A 25,422-nucleotide genomic window follows, 5' to 3' on the forward strand; every position below is an offset into this window, starting at 1 on the left:
GTCACCTCACCAGTCATCACCCAGATACATCCCCTGGTGTTAAAGTATAATGTCCCATTCCCAGCAATCATCTTTCCAGTCATCACCCAGACACATCCCCTGGTGTTACTGTATAATGTCCCCTTCCCAGCAGTCATCTCTCCAGTCATCACCCCGACACATCCCCTGGTGTTACTGTATAATGTCCTATTCCCAGCAGTCACCTCTCCAGTCATCACCCAGACACATCCCCTGGTATTACTGTATAAAGTCCCATTCCCAGCAGTCACCTCTCTAGACATCACCCATACACATCCCATGGTGTTACTGTATAATGTCCTATTCCCAGCAGTCACCTCTCCAGTCATCACCCAGACACATCCTCTGGTGTTACTGTATAATGTCCCATTCCCAGCAGTCACCTCTCCAGACATCACCCATACACATCCCCTGGTGTTACTGTATAATGTCCCCTTCCTAGCAGTCACCTCAACAGTCATCACCCAGACACATCCCCTGGTGTTACTGTATAATGTCCCAATCCCAGCAGTATCCTCCCCAGTCATCACCCAGACACATCCCCTGGTGTTACTGTATCATGTCCTATTCCCAGCAGTCTCCTCCCCAGTCATCACCCAGATACATCAACTGATGTTACTGTATAATGTTCTATTACCAGCAGTCACCTCTCCAGTCATCAACCAGACACATTCCCTGGTGTTACTGTGTAATGTCCTATTCCCAGCAGTCACCTGTCCAGTCATCAACCAGACACATCCCCTGGTGTTACTGTAAAATGTCCCATTCCCAGCAGTAACCTCCCCGTTCATCACCCACACACATCCCCCGGTGTTACTGTATAATGTCCCCTTCCAACCAGTCACCTCTCCAGTCATCACCCAGACACATCCACTGGTGTTACTGTATAATGTCCCATTCCCAGCAGTCTCCTCCCCAGTCATCACCCAGATACATCCCCTGGTGTTAATGTATAATGTCCCATTCCCAGCAATCATCTCTCCAGTTATCACCCAGACACATCCCCTGGTGTTACTGTATAATGTCCCCTTCCCAGCAGTCATCTCTCCAAACATCACCCCGACACATCCCCTGGTGTTACTGTATAATGTCCTATTCCCAGCAGTCACCTCTCCAGTCATCACCCAGATACATTCCCTGGTGTTACTGTATAATGTCCCATTATCAGAAGTCACCTCTCAAGTCATCACCCAGACACATCCGATGGTGTTACTGTATAATGTCCCATTCCCAGCAGTCACCTCTACAGTCATCACCCAGACACATCCCCTGGTGTTTCTGTATAATGTCCCATTCCCCACCAGTCACCTGTCCAGTCATCACCCAGACACATCCCCTGGTGTTACTGTATAATGTCCCCTTCCCAGCAGTCATCTCTCCAGTCATCACCCCGACACATCCCCTGGTGTTACTGTATAATGATCCATTCCCAGCGTCACCTCTCCAGTCATCACCCAGACACATCCTCTGGTGTTACTGTATAAAGTCCCATTCCCAGCTGTCTCCTCCCCAGTCATCACCCAGACACATCCCCTGGTGTTAATGTATAATGTCCCCTTCCCAGCAGTCACCTCTCCAGTTATCACCCAGACACCTCCCCTGGTGTTACTGTATAATGTCCTATTCCCAGAAATCATCTCTCCAGTCATCACCAAGACACATCCCATGGTGTTACTGTATAATGTCACATTCCCAGCAGTCACCTCTCCAGTAATCACGAGACACATCCCCTGGTGTTACTGTATAATGTCCCATTCCCAGCAGTCTCCTCCCCAGTCATCACCCAGACACATCCCCTGGTGTTAATGTATAATGTCCCATTCCCAGCAATCATCTCTCCAGTTATCACCCAGACACATCCCCTGGTGTTACTGTATAATGTCCCATTATCAGAAGTCACCTCTCAAGTCATCACCCAGACACATCCGATGGTGTTACTGTATAATGTCCCATTCCCAGCAGTCACCTCTACAGTCATCACTAAGACACATCCCCTGGTGTTTCTGTATAATGTCCCATTCCCCACCAGTCACCTGTCCAGTCATCACCCAGACACATCCCCTGGTGTTACTGTATAATGTCCCCTTCCCAGCAGTCACCTCTCCAGTTATCACCCAGACACCTCCCCTGGTGTTACTGTATAATGTCCCATTCCCAGCAGTCACCTCTTCAGTCATCACCCAGATACATTCCCTGGTGTTACTGTATAATGTCCCATTATCAGCAGTCACCTCTGAAGTCATCACCCAGACACATCCCCTGGTGTTACTGTATAATGTCCCATTCCCAGCAGTCACCTCTCCAGTCATTACCCAGACACATTCCCTGGTGTTACTGTATAATGTCCTATACCCAGCAGTCACCTGTCCAGTCATCAACCAGACACATCCCCTGGTGTTACTGTATAATGTCCCATTCCCAGCAGTCTCCTCCCCAGTCATCACCCAGACACATCCTCTGGTGTTAATGTATAATGTTCCCTTCCTAGCAGTCATCTCTCCATCCATCACCCAGACACATCCCCTGGTGTTACTGTATAATGTTCTATTCCCAGCAGTCACCTCTCCAGTCATCACCCATACACATTCCCTGGTGTTACTGTATAATGTCCTATTCCCAGCAGTCACCTGTCCAGTCATCAACCAGACACAACCCCTGGTGTTACTGTATAGTCCTATTCCCAGCAGTCATCAACCTGACACATCCCCTGGTGTTACTGTATAATGTCCCATTCCCAGCAGTTATCTCTCCAGTCATCACCCAGACACATCCCCAGGTATTACTGTATAATGTCCCATTCCCAGCAGTCACCTCTCCAGTCATCACCCCGACACATCCCTTGATGTTACTGTATAATGTCCCATTCCCAGCAGTCACCTCTCCAGTCATCACCCAGACACATCCCCTGGTGTTACTGTATAATCTCGCATTCCCAGCAGTCACCTCTCCAGTCATCACCCAGACACATCCCCTGGTGTTACTGTATAATGTCCCATTCCCAGCGGTCACCTCTCCAGTCTTCACCCAGACACATCCCCTGGTGTTACTGTATCATGTCCCATTCCCAGCAGTCACCTCTCCATTCATCACCCATACACATCCCCTGGTGTTACTGTATAATGTCCCCTTCCTAGCAGTCCCCTCAACAGTCATCAACCAGACACATCCCCTGGTGTTACTGTAAAATGTCCCATTCCCAGCAGTAACCTCCCCGTTCATCACCCACACACATCCCCCGGTGTTACTGTATAATGTCCCCTTCCAACCAGTCACCTCTCCAGTCATCACCCAGACACATCCACTGGTGTTACTGTATAATGTCCCATTCCCAGCAGTCTCCTCCCCAGTCATCACCCAGATACATCCCCTGGTGTTAATGTATAAAGTTCCATTCCCAGCAATCATCTCTCCAGTTATCACCCAGACACATCCCTTGGTGTTACTGTATAATGTCCCCTTCCCAGCAGTCATCTCTCCAAACATCACCCCGACACATCCCCTGGTGTTACTGTATAATGTCCTATTCCCAGCAGTCACCTCTCCAGTCATCACCCAGATACATTCCCTGGTGTTACTGTATAATGTCCCATTATCAGAAGTCACCTCTCAAGTCATCACCCAGACACATCCGATGGTGTTACTGTATAATGTCCCATTCCCAGCAGTCACCTCTACAGTCATCACCCAGACACATCCCCTGGTGTTTCTGTATAATGTCCCATTCCACACCAGTCACCTGTCCAGTCATCACCCAGACACATCCCCTGGTGTTACTGTATAATGTCCCCTTCCCAGCAGTCATCTCTCCAGTCATCACCCCGACACATCCCCTGGTTTTACTGTATAATGTCCTATTCCCAGCAGTCACCTCTCCAGTCATCACTCAGACACATCCCCTGGTGTTACTGTATAATGATCCATTCCCAGCGTCACCTCTCCAGTCATCACCCAGACACATCCCCTGGTGTTACTGTATAAAGTCCCATTCCCAGCTGTCTCCTCCCCAGTCATCACCCAGACACATCCCCTGGTGTTAATGTATAATGTCCCCTTCCCAGAAATCATCTCTCCAGTCATCACCCCGACACATCCCCTGGTGTTACTGTATAATGTCCCATTCCCAGCAGTCACCTCTTCAGTCATCACCCAGATACATTCCCTGGTGTTACTGTATAATGTCCCATTATCAGCAGTCACCTCTGAAGTCATCACCCAGACACATCCCCTGGTGTTACTGTATAATGTCCCATTCCCAGCAGTCACCTCTCCAGTCATTACCCAGACACATTCCCTGGTGTTACTGTATAATGTTCTATTCCCAGCAGTCACCTCTCCAGTCATCACCCATACACATTCCCTGGTGTTACTGTATAATGTCCTATTCCCAGCAGTCACCTGTCCAGTCATCAACCAGACACAACCCCTGGTGTTACTGTATAGTCCTATTCCCAGCAGTCATCAACCTGATACATCCCCTGGTGTTACTGTATAATGTCCCATTCCCAGCAGTTATCTCTCCAGTCATCACCCAGACACATCCCCAGGTATTACTGTATAATGTCCCATTCCCAGCAGTCACCTCTCCAGTCATCACCCCGACACATCCCTTGATGTTACTGTATAATGTCCCATTCCCAGCAGTCACCTCTCCAGTCATCACCCAGACACATCCCCTGGTGTTACTGTATAATCTCGCATTCCCAGCAGTCACCTCTCCAGTCATCACCCAGACACATCCCCTGGTGTTACTGTATAATATCCCATTCCCAGCAGTCATTACCCAGACTCATCCCTCGGTGTTACTGTATAATGTCCTATTCCCAGCGGTCACCTCTCCAGTCTTCACCCAGACACATCCCCTGGTGTTACTGTATAATGTCCCATTCCCAGCAGTCACCTCTCTAGACATCACCCATACACATCCCCTGGTGTTACTGTATAATGTCCCCTTCCTAGCAGTCCCCTCAACAGTCATCACCCAGACACTTCCCCTGGTGTTACTGTATAATGTCCTATTCCCAGCAGTCACCTCTCCAGTCATCACCCAGACACATCCTCTGGTGTTACTGTATAATGTCCCATTCCCAGCAGTCACCTCTCCAGACATCACCCATACACATCCCCTGGTGTTACTGTAAAATGTCCCATTCCCAGCAGTAACCTCCCCGTTCATCACCCACACACATCCCCCGGTGTTACTGTATAATGTCCCCTTCCAACCAGTCACCTCACCAGTCATCACCCAGACACATCCACTGGTGTTACTGTATAATGTCCCATTCCCAGCAGTCTCCTCCCCAGTCATCACCCAGATACATCCCCTGGTGTTAATGTATAATGTCCCATTCCCAGCAATCATCTCTCCAGTTATCACCCAGACACATCCCCTGGTGTTACTGTATAATGTCCCCTTCCCAGCAGTCATCTCTCCAATCATCACCCCGACACATCCCCTGGTGTTACAGTATAATGTCCCATTCCCAGCAGTCACCTCTCTAGACATCACCCATACACATCCCCTGGTGTTACTGTATAATGTCCCCTTTCTAGCAGTCACCTCAACAGTCACCACCCAGACACATCCTCTGGTGTTACTGTATAATGTCCCATTCCCAGCAGTCACCTCTCCAGTCATCACTCATACACATCCCCTGGTGTTACTGTATAATGTTCCATTCCCAGTAGTCACCTCTCCAGTCATCACCCAGACACATCCTCTGGTGTTACTGTATAATGTCCCATTCCCAGCAGTCACCTCTCCAGTCATCACCCACACACATCCCCTGGTGTTACTGTATAATGTCCCATTCCCAGCAGTCACCTCTCCAGTCAACACCCAGACACATCCCCCGGTGTTACTGTATAATGTCCCCTTCACAGCAGTCATCTCTCCAGTCATCACCCCGACACATCCTCTGGTGTTACTGTATAATGTCCCATTCCCAGCAGTCACCTCTCCAGTCATCACTCATACACATCCCCTGGTGTTACTGTATAATGTTCCATTCCCAGTAGTCTCACCTCTCCAGTCATCACCCAGACACATCCTCTGGTGTTACTGTATAATGTCCCATTCCCAGCAGTCACCTCTCCAGTCATCACCCATACTCATCCCCTGGTGTTACTGTATAATGTCCCCTTCCAACCAGTCACCTCACCAGTCATCACCCAGATACATCCCCTGGTGTTAAAGTATAATGTCCCATTCCCAGCAATCATCTTTCCAGTCATCACCCAGACACATCCCCTGGTGTTACTGTATAATGTCCCCTTCCCAGCAGTCATCTCTCCAGTCATCACCCCGACACATCCCCTGGTGTTACTGTATAATGTCCTATTCCCAGCAGTCACCTCTCCAGTCATCACCCAGACACATCCCCTGGTATTACTGTATAAAGTCCCATTCCCAGCAGTCACCTCTCTAGACATCACCCATACACATCCCATGGTGTTACTGTATAATGTCCTATTCCCAGCAGTCACCTCTCCAGTCATCACCCAGACACATCCTCTGGTGTTACTGTATAATGTCCCATTCCCAGCAGTCACCTCTCCAGACATCACCCATACACATCCCCTGGTGTTACTGTATAATGTCCCCTTCCTAGCAGTCACCTCAACAGTCATCACCCAGACACATCCCCTGGTGTTACTGTATAATGTCCCAATCCCAGCAGTATCCTCCCCAGTCATCACCCAGACACATCCCCTGGTGTTACTGTATAATGTCCCATTCCCCAGCAGTCACCTCTGCAGTCATCACCCAGACATCCCCTGGTGTTACTGTATAATGTCCCCTTGCCAGCAGTCACCACCCCAGTCATCACCCACACACATCCCCTGGTGTTACTGTATAATGTCCTATTCCCAGCAGTCACCTCTCCAGTCAACACCCAGACACATCCCCTGGTGTTACTGTATAATGTCCCCTTCCCAGCAGTCATCTCTCCAGTCATCACCCAGATACATTCCCTGGTGTTACTGTATAATGTCCCATTATCAGCAGTCACCTCTCAAGTCATTACCCAGACACATCCCCTGGTGTTACTGTAAATGTCCCATTCCCAGTAGTCACCTCTCCAGTCATCACCCATACTCATCCCCTGGTGTTACTGTATTATGTCCCCTTCCAACCAGTCACCTCACCAGTCATCACCCAGACACATCCACTGGTGTTACTGTATAATGTCCCATTCCCAGCAGTCTCCTCGACAGTCTTCACCCAGATACATCCCCTGGTGTTAATGTATAATGTCCCATTCCCAGCAATCATCTCTCCAGTCATCAACCAGACACATCCCCTGATGTTACTGTACAATGTCCCCTTCCCAGCAGTCACCTCTCCAGTCATCACCGAGACACATCCCCTGGTGTTACTGTATAATGTCCTATTCCCAGCAGTCACCTCTCCAGTCATCACCCAGACACATCCTCTGGTGTTACTGTATAATGTCCCATTCCCAGCAGTCACCTCTCCAGACATCACCCATACACATCCCCTGGTGTTACTGTATAATGTCCCCTTTCTAGCAGTCACCTCAACAGTCATCACCGAGACACATCCCCTGGTGTTACTGTATCATGTCCTATTCCCAGCAGTCTCCTCCCCAGTCATCACCCAGATACATCAACTGATGTTACTGTATAATGTTCTATTACCAGCAGTCACCTCTCCAGTCATCAACCAGACACATTCCCTGGTGTTACTGTGTAATGTCCTATTCCCAGCAGTCACCTGTCCAGTCATCAACCAGACACATCCCCTGGTGTTACTGTAAAATGTCCCATTCCCAGCAGTAACCTCCCCGTTCATCACCCACACACATCCCCCGGTGTTACTGTATAATGTCCCCTTCCAACCAGTCACCTCTCCAGTCATCACCCAGACACATCCACTGGTGTTACTGTATAATGTCCCATTCCCAGCAGTCTCCTCCCCAGTCATCACCCAGATACATCCCCTGGTGTTAATGTATAATGTCCCATTCCCAGCAATCATCTCTCCAGTTATCACCCAGACACATCCCCTGGTGTTACTGTATAATGTCCCCTTCCCAGCAGTCATCTCTCCAAACATCACCCCGACACATCCCCTGGTGTTACTGTATAATGTCCTATTCCCAGCAGTCACCTCTCCAGTCATCACCCAGATACATTCCCTGGTGTTACTGTATAATGTCCCATTATCAGAAGTCACCTCTCAAGTCATCACCCAGACACATCCGATGGTGTTACTGTATAATGTCCCATTCCCAGCAGTCACCTCTACAGTCATCACCCAGACACATCCCCTGGTGTTTCTGTATAATGTCCCATTCCCCACCAGTCACCTGTCCAGTCATCACCCAGACACATCCCCTGGTGTTACTGTATAATGTCCCCTTCCCAGCAGTCATCTCTCCAGTCATCACCCCGACACATCCCCTGGTGTTACTGTATAATGATCCATTCCCAGCGTCACCTCTCCAGTCATCACCCAGACACATCCTCTGGTGTTACTGTATAAAGTCCCATTCCCAGCTGTCTCCTCCCCAGTCATCACCCAGACACATCCCCTGGTGTTAATGTATAATGTCCCCTTCCCAGCAGTCACCTCTCCAGTTATCACCCAGACACCTCCCCTGGTGTTACTGTATAATGTCCTATTCCCAGAAATCATCTCTCCAGTCATCACCAAGACACATCCCATGGTGTTACTGTATAATGTCACATTCCCAGCAGTCACCTCTCCAGTAATCACGAGACACATCCCCTGGTGTTACTGTATAATGTCCCATTCCCAGCAGTCTCCTCCCCAGTCATCACCCAGACACATCCCCTGGTGTTAATGTATAATGTCCCATTCCCAGCAATCATCTCTCCAGTTATCACCCAGACACATCCCCTGGTGTTACTGTATAATGTCCCATTATCAGAAGTCACCTCTCAAGTCATCACCCAGACACATCCGATGGTGTTACTGTATAATGTCCCATTCCCAGCAGTCACCTCTACAGTCATCACCCAGACACATCCCCTGGTGTTTCTGTATAATGTCCCATTCCCCACCAGTCACCTGTCCAGTCATCACCCAGACACATCCCCTGGTGTTACTGTATAATGTCCCCTTCCCAGCAGTCACCTCTCCAGTTATCACCCAGACACCTCCCCTGGTGTTACTGTATAATGTCCCATTCCCAGCAGTCACCTCTTCAGTCATCACCCAGATACATTCCCTGGTGTTACTGTATAATGTCCCATTATCAGCAGTCACCTCTGAAGTCATCACCCAGACACATCCCCTGGTGTTACTGTATAATGTCCCATTCCCAGCAGTCACCTCTCCAGTCATTACCCAGACACATTCCCTGGTGTTACTGTATAATGTCCTATACCCAGCAGTCACCTGTCCAGTCATCAACCAGACACATCCCCTGGTGTTACTGTATAATGTCCCATTCCCAGCAGTCTCCTCCCCAGTCATCACCCAGACACATCCTCTGGTGTTAATGTATAATGTTCCCTTCCTAGCAGTCATCTCTCCATCCATCACCCAGACACATCCCCTGGTGTTACTGTATAATGTTCTATTCCCAGCAGTCACCTCTCCAGTCATCACCCATACACATTCCCCGGTGTTACTGTATAATGTCCTATTCCCAGCAGTCACCTGTCCAGTCATCAACCAGACACAACCCCTGGTGTTACTGTATAGTCCTATTCCCAGCAGTCATCAACCTGACACATCCCCTGGTGTTACTGTATAATGTCCCATTCCCAGCAGTTATCTCTCCAGTCATCACCCAGACACATCCCCAGGTATTACTGTATAATGTCCCATTCCCAGCAGTCACCTCTCCAGTCATCACCCCGACACATCCCTTGATGTTACTGTATAATGTCCCATTCCCAGCAGTCACCTCTCCAGTCATCACCCAGACACATCCCCTGGTGTTACTGTATAATCTCGCATTCCCAGCAGTCACCTCTCCAGTCATCACCCAGACACATCCCCTGGTGTTACTGTATAATGTCCCATTCCCAGCGGTCACCTCTCCAGTCTTCACCCAGACACATCCCCTGGTGTTACTGTATAATGTCCCATTCCCAGCAGTCACCTCTCCATTCATCACCCATACACATCCCCTGGTGTTACTGTATAATGTCCCCTTCCTAGCAGTCCCCTCAACAGTCATCACCCAGACACTTCCCCTGGTGTTACTGTATAATGTCCTATTCCCAGCAGTCACCTCTCCAGTCATCACCCAGACACATCCTCTGGTGTTAATGTATAATGTCCCATTCCCAGCAGTCACCTCTCCAGACATCACCCATACACATCCCCTGGTGTTACTGTAAAATGTCCCATTCCCAGCAGTAACCTCCCCGTTCATCACCCACACACATCCCCCGGTGTTACTGTATAATGTCCCCTTCCAACCAGTCACCTCACCAGTCATCACCCAGACACATCCACTGGTGTTACTGTATAATGTCCCATTCCCAGCAGTCTCCTCCCCAGTCATCACCCAGATACATCCCCTGGTGTTAATGTATAATGTCCCATTCCCAGCAATCATCTCTCCAGTTATCACCCAGACACATCCCCTGGTGTTACTGTATAATGTCCCCTTCCCAGCAGTCATCTCTCCAATCATCACCCCGACACATCCCCTGGTGTTACAGTATAATGTCCCATTCCCAGCAGTCACCTCTCTAGACATCACCCATACACATCCCCTGGTGTTACTGTATAATGTCCCCTTCCTAGCAGTCACCTCAACAGTCACCACCCAGACACATCCCCTGGTGTTACTGTATAATGTCCTATTCCCAGCAGTCACCTCACCAGTCATCACCCAGACACATCCTCTGGTGTTACTGTATAATGTCTCATTCCCAGCAGTCACCTCTCCAGTCATCACCCATACTCATCCCGTGGTGTTACTGTATAATGTCCCCTTCCAACCAGTCACCTCTCCAGTCATCACCCAGACACATCCCCTGGTGTTACTGTATAATGTCCCATTCCCAGCAGTCACCTCTCCAGTCATCACCCAGACACATCCCCTGGTGTTACTGTATAATGTCCCATTCCCAGCAGTCACCTTTCCAGTCATCACCCAGACACATCCCCTGGTGTTACTGTATAATGTCCCATTCCCAGCAGTCACCTCTCCAGTCATCACTCAGACACATCCCCTGGTGTTACTGTATAATGTCCCATTCCCAGCAGTCACCTCTCCAGTCATCACCCAGACACATCCCCTGGTGTTACTGTATAATGTCCTATTCCCAGCAGTCACCTCTCCAGTCATCACCCAGACACATCCCCTGGTGTTACTGTATAATGTCCCATTCCCAGCAGTCACCTCCCCAGTCATCACCCAGACACATCCCCTTGTGTTAATGAATAATGTCCCATTCCCAGCAGTCACCTCTCCAGTCATCACCCAGACACATCCCCTGGTGTTACTGTATAATGTCCCATTCCCAGCAGTCACCTCTCCAGTCAGCAGCTGAATGATCTTGTTGGTGAGTTCCAGGATCTTCTGGTTTTTGTAACTCTCATGTATAAGTGAGTGAGGTGTAGGCACCGTGATGGGTCTCTGGGTGCTGCTCAGTCCTCCTGACACACAGGGACACCAACAGAGTGACTCACACTCACCCAATATCTTCTTCACAACTGTCTATTCCTGTGTATTGAGGCAGAAACAAAATATCACTGTATACATTCCCAGATCCCCTTCACCTCCCCAGTCATGTCCCTGTATTATTACTATAGATATAAGTGATGTCACTGTGACACTCCCAGATCCTCTCACCCCCCCCCCAATCATGTCCTTGTATTATTACTATAGATATAGGTGATGTCACTGTGACATTCCCAGATCCTCTCCCCTCCCCAGTCATGTCCTTGTATTATTGCTATAGATATAAGTGATGTCACTGTGACACTCTCAGATCCTCTCACCCCCCCAATCATGTCCTTGTATTATTACTATAGATATAGGTGATGTCACTGTGACATTCCCAGATCCTCTCACCTGCCCAGTCATGTCCCTGTATTATTACTATAGATATAAGTGATGTCACTGTGACACTCTCAGATCCCCTCATCTCCCCAGTCATGTCCCTGTATTATTACTATAGATATAAGTGATGTCACTGTGACCCTCCCAGATCCCCTCACCTCCCCAGTCATGTCCCTGTATTATTACTATAGATATAAGTGATGTCACTGTGACACTCCCAGATCCCTTCACCTCCCCAGTCATCTCCCTGTATTATTACTATAGATATAAGTGATGTCACTGTGACACTCCCAGATCCCCTCACCTCCCCAGTCATGTCTCTGTATTATTACTATAGATATAAGTGATGTCACTGTGACCCTCCCAGATCCCCTCACCTCCCCAGTCATGTCCCTGTATTATTACTATAGATATAAGTGATGTCACTGTGACACTCCCAGATCCCTTCACCTCCCCAGTCATGTCCCTGTATTATTACTATAGATATAAGTGATATCACTGTGACACTCCCAGATCCCCTCACCTCGCCAGTCAGCAGGTAGATTATCTCCAGGGTGTCATCACACTGTTATCCTTGTCCATCCTCGGATGAATGGTAACTAGAAGATATATTTATTTTTTTCTAATTTAAAAAATCAGTTTTGCAGCCTGGAAAAAAATGGATTTATAAAGATTATTTGACCTAATCTATTTATGTGAAAATAGACTTGAGAGCGCTGGAATGTGTCAGATGCTATGTGTAACACGATAAAATTGTTACGATAAAAATTTATAAATGAAATACAAGAGAATAAAATAGATCTTCTCATACACACTTGTTGTTTATAGCTATTTATGTGATTAAGTGGTTGGAGTGGCAATGTCCGTGGGTGGCCGGATGAATGAGGGAACTTTTGATTCTTAAAAAAAAAAAACTTTAGATTCTATTTATGGTCATTGAAGTCCAATTTTATGAAATTTTTAGAAATTAAATCGGCATCTGCCAGGTAATATTAGCTGCCCCTACTCCACACCGCCCTGTTACACAGAACCAGCTTCCCAGTCATCGTGGCTGACACAGACATGATGGCCTAAGTTTCACCTTGTGTCAATTTTATAATAATAGATACAAATAAAGCAAAGAATTAAAAAACAGCACAAGTAGCAGAAAACGAGAGATATGGTAAGAACTTACCTTTGTTATCTCTCTTTCTACGAAGTCCATAGGGTCCACAGGGTGACCTTGGTGTATAGGTGATGCAGAGTCATCCGTGCAACTTACGGAGTAAATTTTTCCCCCTGGATGCACTGGGTCTCCCTCCTATACCCCGCCCCCGGGCCAGAGGATAAAAGAGAGAAGAAAGTGTGGAACACACAAGAATCACATTCTCACCAGAAGGAGACTGAAAAACTGGTGACCAGATCAAAGCCCATCTGCAGTACAGGTGCGACAGGGCGGGAGTCCTGTGGAACCCTGTGGACTTCGTAGAGATAACAAGGGTAAGTTCTTGCCATATCTCTTATTTTCTACATCAGGGTCCATAGGGTATCCACAGGATACCTTGAGGATGTCCCAAAGCAGTATCCTTTAAGTGTGGGGACGCTCCTGTGCTGGAAGGAGAATCTGCCGCCCCGAAGGAAGCATCCTGAGAGGCGAAGGTATCAAATGCATAATACCTCACAAAGGTATGGACCATGTGGCTGACTTGCACAACTAAACTGCAGAGGCACCACGGCGAGCTGCCCATGAAGGACCCACAGACCGAGTAGAGTGAGCTTTAAGAGAGGATGGTACAGACAGGCCCTCATGAATGTAAGCCTCAGAAATCGCCAAGCAAATCCATCCTGCCAAGGTTTGTTTAGTGGCAGGCCAACCCTTCTTATGGAAACCATAGAGGACAAACAGAGAGTCCGATTTCCTAAATGAACTGGTACAGTCAACATAAATCCTTACAGCCCGTACCACATACAAGGAGGCCTCACCAGCAGATAGGTCTGGGGAATTAAAGGCCGGTACTATAATATTCTCATTGATGTGGAAACTAGATACCACCTTAGGTAGGAACCTAGGGCGAGTGCGCAGCACTGCCCTGTCCATTTGAAAAATTAGGAATAGGGGGAGACATGAGAGAGCCCCCAAATCTGACACTCTTCTGGCCGAAGCAATGGCCAGAAGAAACACAGTCTTAGCTGCGAGACATTTTAACTCCACTGAGCCGAGTGGTTCAAATGGCGGTCCTTGGAGAGCCCTAAGGACCACAGCCAAGTCCCAAGGAGCCACAGGTGGAAAAAAGGGAGGCTGTATGCGAAGTACACCTTGCATAAAAGGTGTGGACATCAGGAAGTGTAGCAAACCTACACTGAAATCACACTGAGTGGGTGGAAACCTGCACCTTCAGTGAAGAAAGGTGAAGACCATGATCTAAGCCCGCTTGTAAGAAAGCTAAAATCCTGGATATTCTAAAAACCTGAGGATCATAGCCTCTAGGTCGACACCATTCAAAGAAAATATGCCACACTCGGTGGTAAATTCTTGCAGAAGCCGGCTTCCAAGCTTTGAGCATGGTGTTAACTACAGAGCTGAAAAAACCCCTGGACCTCAAGAGGGCAGTCTCAACAGCCACGCCATCAAAGACAGGCCCAGGTCCGGGTGATGGCAAGGACCTTGAGACAACAGGTCCGGATGTAGAGGCAACAGCATCGGAGCGTCTATGGATAGGCTCCTGATATCTGAGTACCAGTGCCGTCTGGGCGACGCTGGAGCTATCAGCAGGATCGTGCCGCCTTCTTGCTTGAATTTGCGAATCACTCAAGGAAGAAGGGAGGACGGAGGGAAGAGGTACGCAAACTGGAAGGTCCACCGGAAAGACAGAGCATCTACCAGAAGTGCCTCTGTGTCTCTTGTTCTTGACCCGTACACAGGAAGCTTGTTGTTGTGTCGGGAGGCCATGAGGTCTATCTCTGGAAGGCGCCACTTGTTCACCAGTAGCTGAAACACCTCCTGGTGAAGAGACCACTCTCCTGGATGCACATCTTGACAGCTGAGAAAGTCTGCTTCCCAGTTGAGGACTCCTGGTATGAACACTGCCGAGATGGCAGAGAGATTGCCTTCCGCCCACGCTAGAATGAGGGACACCTCTGTCAGGGACGCCTGACTGCGGGAACCTCTTTGGCGGTTTATGTAAGCCACCATGGTGGCATTGTCAGACTGCACCTGCACGGGCTTTCCGTGGAGAACGTATCTTGCTTGTTGGAGAGCTTTGAATACTCCCCTTAGTTCCAAGATGTTGTTGGAAGTGCAGATACTGCTGGTGTCCACCTTCCCTGGACCCGACACAGCTCCCCAACCTCGGAGACTGGTGTCCGTAGTCAGAAGAACCCAGTCTACAATCCAAAAGGGGCGCTCCTTGTTATCAGCCAGCCGTGAGCCTGCAACACAGAGACTGTCAGTTGCTGGTGCCAACAGCAGAAGGTCATCCAGATAGGGCAACAATCGGACCCCCTGCATCCGCAGGTGGGCTGCCATGACTTTGGTAAACACTCGAGGCGCTGTGGCCAGACCAAAGGGCCGTGCCTGTAATTGGAAGTGTTGGTCTCCTACTGCAAACAAGAGGAAACGCTGGTGTGCTGAGACAATGGGGATATGCAGGTAAGCATCCTGAATATCTAGCGACACCATAAAATTCCCAGGCTCCATCGCCAAAATGATGGAACGCAGGGTCTCCATCCTGAACCGAGGAACCCTCAAGAATTTGTTGAGTGATTTGAGGTTGAGGAAGGGCCTGTAAGACCCATTGGGTTTCTGTACCAGAAAAAGACTGGAGTAATACCCCGATCCTCTTTGGGACAACAGGACCGGTACTATAACTCCAGCCTGGAGCATAGAGTGGATCACCTTCCGGAATTCCCGGGCCTTGTCTTGGTCTGACTGAAGGCCCGTGGTGAACAACCGGCTGGGAGGCCTCCGCAGGAAGGAGAGGGCGTACCCCTGAGACACCACTTCTCTTACCCAAGTGTCTACGGTGGTAAGACACCAGCACTGGGCAAACTGAAGAAGCCGGCCTCCCACTTTGGGGTCCCCCACAAGGAGGCCTTCCCATCAGGGTGAGGGCTTATCGTCCGACGTCTTGTACTCCAAGCCTGTTTCTTTGGCTTGGCCGATATCTTGGTCCCCGGCCTGTCTAGGAAAGGACTGCACTTTGAACTTACCCTGGGCCCTATAGGGCTGAAAGGACGAAGTACCAGACCCTGATGGGGCTGTCGGCGATGGCAGACACGCAGAATTAGCTTCAGCCAGAGTGGCCACAATTTTGTCCAGCTCAGGACCAAACAGTACCTGTCCATTAAAGGGCAAGCATTCCAATCCCTTTTTGGAATCTGTGTCTGCTTTCCAAAAATGCAACCAGAGGGTGCGGTGTGCAGCCACTGCTGCTGAGGAGATTCTGGATGTGAGGAGCCCTATATCTAAGGCTGCCTCATTAATGTATGTAGCTGAGTCACTGAGGTTACCCACTAACTCCACATGCTCAGGTGACGAGTCAGCGTCTAGAGACATCTCCAAGCTATCAGTACAACGCTCCATGGCTCTGGCTACCCAGCACACGGCCATTGCCGGTCTGGAAGCACCCCCCCCCACCCCCCGCAAGGGAATAAATGGATTTCAGGCAGGTTGCCACCTTTCGATCCGTAGCATCCTTTAAGGAGGACATGGGCAATGTAGCCCTCCTCACTAGAGGTGTGACATGAGAATCCACCTGTGGAGGGGTTTCCCATTTGGAAAAATAATTATCCGCAAAGGGGTATGCAAAAGCCAAACGTTTTTGAGGCTGGTACCACTTACCTGGATTTTTCCAAGTCTCCTCTAAATGATCCACTAACTGACCAGATAGAGGGAATACAGTGGCATCACCCTTGATATCCTTAAAGAAGGCATATTTAGATTTGGCCACGGGGGGGTCATCTGTAATAACCAAGGTGGCACGCACTGCCCGTATAAGGCCAGGTATATATATTGTAGACTTTGACTCCATCTCCTTAGTACGGGGGAGCTCCTGGTCTGAGAGGTGAAAAATCTCCCCGTTATCAGACGTTATGTCATCCTCATCATAATGAGCAGTCTGAGACACTAAAGGCCGCTTAGCAGGCCGCAATGATGACTCCCCCTGTAAAATGTCCGTCAGGTGCTGTACCGTATTGGACAATGAGTTTACCCACGCAGGTTCCTGGGAGACCTGGGGAGGGCGAAAGTGGGAGACACTGGGGTACCATCAGCTGTCTAGGGAACCCCTGCATGGGTGATGACCCTACCAACTGCTGCGATAACCCCATTTGGGGAAATGCATGGGGTGTCGCCAGCTGGCCCACAAGGGTTTTAAGTGCTTTAGCAAAACAAGCCCAGGACGGTTCCTGCACAGGCGCAGTACAGAAATTGGGCGTGAAATTATATAAAATGCCCGACATAAACCTTCAGTGAGCCCCTCACCCTCCGCTATTGGTACAGTACATGAGGTACACTTTAGCTGGAGAGGAAATTCACATTCACTCTCAGACATGATGAGTAACTCAGCGTATGTGACTCTCCTCAGACAATATTTTTACTGTGAGGCAATGAGAACCCTGCAACAACGCAACGCAAGGGCTTTAGCAGAGGAAGAATAGGGATAGCAAAATGGATGACAGTCAGAAGTAAAAGTACAGGCAGACAGCGCTAGCAGTAAGTCACATACAATGCAGAAATAACTCCCTGCACTATCAGCACTGAGATCAACTACACAAACACAGAGCCTGGTAGGAAACAGTGCAGCATACTCTGATCTTACATTCCCCCTCATATATCACTGTAAAGTCCCCTCTCCCCTATATAATAATTCCACATATCAGTGTGTGCTGGGAGCTGTGTTATTCCCCCTCATATATCACTGTACAGTCCCCTCCCCCTATATAATAATAATAATACCACATATCAGTGTGTGCTGGGAGCTGTGTTATTCCCCCTCATATATCACTGTACAGTCCCCTCTCCCCTATATAATAAAAATACCACATAGTGTGTGCTGGGAGCTGTGTTATTACCCCTCATATACCACTGTGCGGTCCCCTCTCCCCTATATAATACCGCATATCAGTGTGTGCTGGGAGCTGTGTTATTCCCCCTCATATATCACTGTGCGGTCCCCTCTCCCCTATATAATAATAATACCACATATCAGTGTGTGCTGGGAGCTGTATTATTCCAGCTCATACATCACTGTACGGTCCCCTCTCCCCTATAAAATAATAATAATAATAACCACATATCAGTGTGTGCTGGGAGTTGTGTTATTCCCCTCATATATCACTGTACAGTCCCCTCTCCCCTATATAATAATAATAGCACATATCAGTGTGTGCTGGGAGCAGTGTTATTCACCCTCATATATCACTGTACAGTCCCCTCTCCCCTATATAATAATACCACATATCAGTGTGTGCTGGGAGCTGTGTTATTCCCCCTCATATATCACTGTACAGTCCCCTCTCCCCCTATATAATAATAATACCACATATCAGTGTGTGCTGGGAGCTGTATTATTCCAGCTCATACATCACTGTACACTCCCCTCTTTCCCTTATATAATAATAATAATACCACATATCAGTGTGTGCTGGGAGCTGTGTTATTCCCCCTCATATATCACTGTACAGTCCCCTCTCCCCCTATATAATAATAATAGCACATATCAGTGTGTACTGGGAGCTGTGTTATTCCCCCTCATATATCACTGTATGGTCCCCTCTCCCCCTGTATAATAATAATACCACATATCAGTGTGTGCTGGGAGCTGTGTTATTCCCCCTCATATATCACTGTACAGTCCCCTCTCCCCTATATAATAATAATACCACATATCAGTGTGTGCTGGGAGCTGTGTTATTCCCCCTCATATATCACTGTACAGTCCCCTCTCCCCTATATAATAATAGCACATATCAGTGTGTGCTGGGAGCTGTGTTATTCCCCCTCATATATCACTGTACAGTCCCCTCTCCCCCTATATAATAATAATACCACATATCAGTGTGTGCTGGGAGCTGTGTTATTCCCCCTCATATATCACTGTACAGCCCCCTCTCCCCTATATAATAATAATAGCACATATCAGTGTGTGCTGGGAGCTGTGTTATTCCCCCTCATATATCACTGTACAGTCCCCTCTCCCCCTATATAATAATAATACCACATATCAGTGTGTGCTGGGAGCTGTGTTACTCCCCCTCATATATCACTGTACAGTCCCCTCTCCCCTATATAATAATACCACATATCAGTGTGTGCTGGGAGCTGTGTTATTCCCCCTCATATATCACTGTACAGTCCCCTCTCCCCCTATATAATAATAATACCACATATCAGTGTGTGCTGGGAGCTGTATTATTCCAGCTCATACATCACTGTACACTCCCCTCTTTCCCTTATATAATAATAATAATACCACATATCAGTGTGTGCTGGGAGCTGTGTTATTCCCCCTCATATATCACTGTACAGTCCCCTCTCCCCTATATAATAATAATAGCACATATCAGTGTGTACTGGGAGCTGTGTTATTCCCCCTCATATATCACTGTATGGTCCCCTCTCCCCCTGTATAATAATAATACCACATATCAGTGTGTGCTGGGAGCTGTGTTATTCCCCCTCATATATCACTGTACAGTCCCCTCTCCCCTATATAATAATAATACCACATATCAGTGTGTGCTGGGAGCTGTGTTATTCCCCCTCATATATCACTGTACAGTCCCCTCTCCCCTATATAATAATAATAGCACATATCAGTGTGTGCTGGGAGCTGTGTTATTCCCCTCATATATCACTGTACAGTCCCCTCTCCCCTATATAATAATAATACCACATATCAGTGTGTGCTGGGAGCTGTGTTATTCCCCTCATATATCACTGTACAGCCCCCTCTCCCCTATATAATAATAATAGCACATATCAGTGTGTGCTGGGAGCTGTGTTATTCCCCCTCATATATCACTGTACAGTCCCCTCTCCCCCTATATAATAATAATACCACATATCAGTGTGTGCTGGGAGCTGTGTTACTCCCCCTCATATATCACTGTACAGTCCCCTCTCCCCTATATAATAATAATACCACATATCAGTGTGTGCTGGGAGCTGTGTTACTCCCCCTCATATATCACTGTACAGTCCCCTCTCCCCCTATATAATAATAATACCACATATCAGTGTGTGCTGGGAGCTGTGATATTCCCCCTCATATATCACTGTACAGTCCCCTCTCCCCCTATATAATAATAATACCACATATCAGTGTGTGCTGGGAGCTGTGTTACTCCCCCTCATATATCACTGTACAGTCCCCTCTCCCCTATATAATAATAATACCACATTTCAGTGTGTGCTGGGAGCTGTGTTACTCCCCCTCATATATCACTGTACGGTCCCCTCTCCCCTATATAATAATACTACGACATATCAGTGTGTGCTGGGAGCTGTGTTATTCCCCCTCATATATCACTGTACAGTCCCCTCTCCCCTATATAATAATAGCACATATCAGTGTGTGCTGGGAGCTGTGTTATTCCCCCTCATATATCACTGTACAGTCCCCTCTCCCCCTATATAATAATAATACCACATATCAGTGTGTGCTGGGAGCTGTGTTATTCCCCCTCATATATCACTGTACAGTCCCCTCTCCCCCTATATAATAATAATACCACATATCAGTGTGTGCTGGGAGCTGTGATATTCCCCCTCATATATCACTGTACAGTCCCCTCTCCCCCTATATAATAATAATACCACATATCAGTGTGTGCTGGGAGCTGTGTTACTCCCCCTCATATATCACTGTACTGTCCCCTCTCCCCTATATAATAATAATACCACATATCAGTGTGTGCTGGGAGCTGTGTTATTCCCCCTCATATATCACTGTACAGTCCCCTCTCCCCTATATAATAATACTACCACATATCAGTGTGTGCTGGGAGCTGTGTTATTCCCCCTCAGATATCACTGTACAGTCCCCTCCCCCCTATATAATAATACCACATATCAGTGTGTGCTGGGAGCTGTGTTAATCCCCCTCAGATATCACTGTACAGTCCCCTCTCCCCTATATAATAATACCACATATCAGTGTGTGCTGGGAGCTGTGTTATTCCCCCTCATATATCACTGTACAGTCCCCTCTCCCCCCCTATATAATAATAATAGCATATATCAGTGTGTGCTGGGAGCTGTGTTATTCCCCTCATATATCACTGTACAGTCCCCTCTCCCCTATATAATAATAATAGCACATATCAGTGTGTGCTGGGAGCTGTGTTATTCCCCCTCATATATCACTGTACAGTCCCCTCTCCCCTATATAATAATAATAGCACATATCAGTGTGTGCTGGGAGCTGTGTTATTCCCCCTCATATATCACTGTACGGTCCCTCTCCCCTATATAATAATAATAACACATATCAGTGTGTGCTGGGAGCTGTGATATTCCCCCTCATATATCACTGTACGGTCCCCTCTCCCCTATATAATAATAATATCACATATCAGTGTGTGCTGGGAGCTGTGTTATTCCCCCTCATATATCACTGTACGGTCCCCTCTCCCCTTTATAATAATAATAATAACACATATCAGTGTGTGCTGGGAGCTGTGATATTCCCCCTCATATATCACTGTACGGTCCTCTCTCCCCTATATAATAATAATATCACATATCAGTGTGTGCTGGAGCTGTGTTATTCCCCCTCATATATCACTGTACAGTCCCCTCTCCCCTATATAATAATAATACCACATATCAGTGTGTGCTGGGAGCTGTGTTATTCCCCCTCATATATCACTGTACAGTCCCCTCTCCCCCTATATAATAATAATATCACATATCAGTGTGTGCTGGGAGCTGTGTTATTCCCCCTCATATATCACTGTACAGTCCCCTCTCCCCCTATATAATAATAATATCACATATCAGTGTGTGCTGGGAGCTGTGTTATTCCCCCTCATATATCACTGTACGGTCCCCTCTCCCCTATATAATAATAATAACACATATCAGTGTGTGCTGGGAGCTGTGATATTCCCCCTCATATATCACTGTACGGTCCCCTCTCCCCTATATAATAATAATACCACATATCAGTGTGTGCTGGGAGCTGTGTTATTCCCCCTCATATATCACTGTACAGTCCCCTCTCCCCTATATAATAATAATACCACATATCAGTGTGTGCTGGGAGCTGTGTTACTCCCCCTCATATATCACTGTACAGTCCCCTCTCCCCTATATAATAATAATATCACATATCAGTGTGTGCTGGGAGCTGTGTTATTCCCCCTCATATATCACTGTACAGTCCCCTCTCCCCTATATAATAATAATAACACATATCAGTGTGTGCTGGGAGCTGTGTTATTCCCCCTCATATATTACTGTACAGTCCCCTCTCCCCTATATAATAATAATACCACATATCAGTGTGTGCTGGTAGCTGTGTTATTCCCCCTCATATATCACTGTACAGTCCCCTCTCACCCTATATAATAATAATACCACATATCAGTGTGTGCTGGGAGCTGTGTTACTCCCCCTCATATATCACTGTACAGTCCCCTCTCCCCTATATAATAATAATAGCACATATCAGTGTGTGCTGGGAGCTGTGTTATTCCCCCTCATATATCACTGTACAGTCCCCTCTCCCCTATATAATAATAATACCACATATCAGTGTGTGCTGGGAGCTGTGTTATTCCCCCTCATATCACTGTACGGTCCCCTCTCCCCTATATAATAATAATACCACATATCAGTGTGCGCTGGGAGCTGTGTTATTCCCCCTCATATATCACTGTACGGTCCCCTCTCCCCTATATAATAATAATACCACATATCAGTGTGTGCTTTGAGCTGTGTTATTCCCCCTCATATATCACTGTACAGTCCCCTCTCCCCTATATAATAACTATAGCACATATCAGTGTGTGCTGGGAGCTGTGTTATTCCCCCTCATATATCACTGTACAGTCCCCTCTCCATATATAATAATAGCACATATCAGTGTGTGCTGGGAGCTGTGTTATTTCCCCTCATATATCACTGTACAGTCCCCTCTCCCCTATATAATAATAATAATACCACATATCAGTGTGTGTTGGGAGCTATGTTATTCCCCCTCATATATCACTGTACAGTCCCCTCTCCATATATAATAATAATACCACATATCAGTGTGTGCTGGGAGCTGTGTTATTCCCCCTCATATATCACTGTACAGTCCCCTCTCCCCCTATATAATAATAATACCACATATCAGTGTGTGCTGGGAGCTGTGTTATTCCCCCTCATATCACTGTACAGTCCCCTCTCCCCCTATATAATAATACCACATATCAGTGTGTGTTATTCCCCCTCATATATCACTGTACGGTTCCCTCTCCCCCTATATAATAATAATAGCACATATCAGTGTGTGTTGGGAGCTGTGTTATTCCCCCTCATATATCACTGTACGGTCCCCTCTCCCCCTATATAATAATAATACCACATATCAGTGTGTGCTGGGAGCTGTGTTATTCCCCCACATATATCACTGTACAGTCCCCTCTCCCCTATATAATAATAGCACATATCAGTGTGTGCTGGGAGCTGTGTTATTCCCCCTCATATATCACTGTACGGTCCCCTCTCCCCTATATAATAATAATACCACATATTAGTGTGTGCTGGGAGCTGTGTTATTCCCCCTCATATCACTGTACAGTCCCCTCTCCCCTATATAATAATACCACATATCAGTGTGTGCTGGGAGCTGTGTTATTCCCCCTCATATATCACTGTACAGTCCCCTCTCCCCTATATAATAATAATACTACATATCAGTGTGTGCTGGGAGCTGTGTTATTCCCCCTCATATATCACTGTACAGTCCCCTCTCCCCTATATAATAATAATACCACATATCAGTGTGTGCTGGGAGCTGTGTTATTCCCCCTCATATATCACTGTACAGTCCCCTCTCCCCTATATAATAATAATAGCACATATCAGAGTGTGCTGGGAGCTGTGTTATTCCCCCTCATATATCACTGTACAGTCCCCTCTCCCCTATATAATAATAATAACACATATCAGTGTGTGCTGGGAGCTGTGTTATTCCCCCTCATATATCACTGTACTGTCCCCTCTCCCCTATATAATAATAATAGCACATATCAGTGTGTGCTGGGAGCTGTGTTATTCCCCCTCATATATCACTGTCCAGTCCCTATCCCCTATATAATAATAATAGCACATATCAGTGTGTGCTGGAAGCTGTGTTATTCCCCTCATATATCACTGTACAGTTCCCTCTCCCCTATATAATAATAATAGCACATCAGTGTGTGCTGGGAGCTGTGTTACTCCCCCTCATATATCACTGTACAGTCCCCTCCCCTATATAATAATAATAGCACATATCAGTGTGCTGGGAGCTGTGTTATTCCCCCTCATATATCACTGTACAGTCCCCTCTCCCCTATATAATAATAATACCACATATCAGTGTGTGCTGGGAGCTGTGTTATTCCCCTCATATATCACTGTACAGTCCCCTCTCCCCTATATAATAATAATAGTACATATCAGTGTGTGCTGGGAGCTGTGTTATTACCCCTCATATATTACTGTACAGTCCCCTCTCCCCTATATATTAATAATAATAATAGCACATATCAGTGTGTGCTAGTAGCTGTGTTATTCCCCCTCATATCACTGTACAGTCCCCTCTCCCCTATATAATACCACATATCAGTGTGTGCTGGGAGCTGTGTTATTCCCCCTCATATATCACTGTACAGTCCCCTCTCCCTATATAATAATAGCACATATCATTGTGTGCTGGGAGCTGTGTTATTCCCCCTCATATATCACTGTACAGTCCCCTCTCCCCTATATAATAATAATACCACATATCAGTGTGTGCTGGGGGCTGTGTTATTCCCCCTCATATATCACTGTACAGTCCCCTATATAATAATAATACCACATATCAGTGTGTGCTGGGGGCTGTGTTATTCCCCTCATATATCACTGTACAGTCCCCTCTCCCCTATATAATAATAATACCACATATCAGTGTGTGCTGGGGGCTGTGTTCTTCCCCCTCATATATCACTGTACAGTCCCCTATATAATAATAATACCACATATCAGTGTGTGCTGGGAGCTGTGTTACTCCCCCTCATATATCACTGTACAGTCCCCTCTCCCCTATATAATAATAATACCACATATCAGTGTGTGCTGGGAGCTGTGTTACTCCCCCTCATATATCACTGTACAGTCCCCTCTCCCCCTATATAATAATAATACCACATATCAGTGTGTGCTGGGAGCTGT

The 25,422-nt window shown here is 47.2% G+C and overlaps 1 protein-coding gene and 1 pseudogene across 1 annotated transcript in view; both read right to left on the reverse strand.

Annotated features, from left to right (window-relative positions):
* LOC148481723 (uncharacterized) overlaps positions 1–12,582 on the reverse strand; it is a 48,747-nt gene extending 36,165 nt beyond the window's left edge. The window contains exons 1-2 of the mRNA XM_088453071.1: positions 12,556–12,582; positions 11,502–11,693 (exon numbers count right to left, since the gene is read on the reverse strand). The gene's annotated coding sequence lies outside the window, so the exon portion shown is untranslated. The remainder of the gene's footprint in view (positions 1–11,501; positions 11,694–12,555) is intronic.
* On the reverse strand, positions 7,524–13,078 carry LOC148481724 (uncharacterized; annotated as a pseudogene).
* Positions 13,079–25,422: the final 12,344 nt, after the last annotated feature.

This window comes from Taudactylus pleione, unplaced genomic scaffold (genome assembly GCF_031769625.1).
Source record: "Taudactylus pleione unplaced genomic scaffold, aTauple2 ptg000569l, whole genome shotgun sequence".
In the NCBI taxonomy this organism is placed as follows: domain Eukaryota; kingdom Metazoa; phylum Chordata; class Amphibia; order Anura; family Myobatrachidae; genus Taudactylus; species Taudactylus pleione.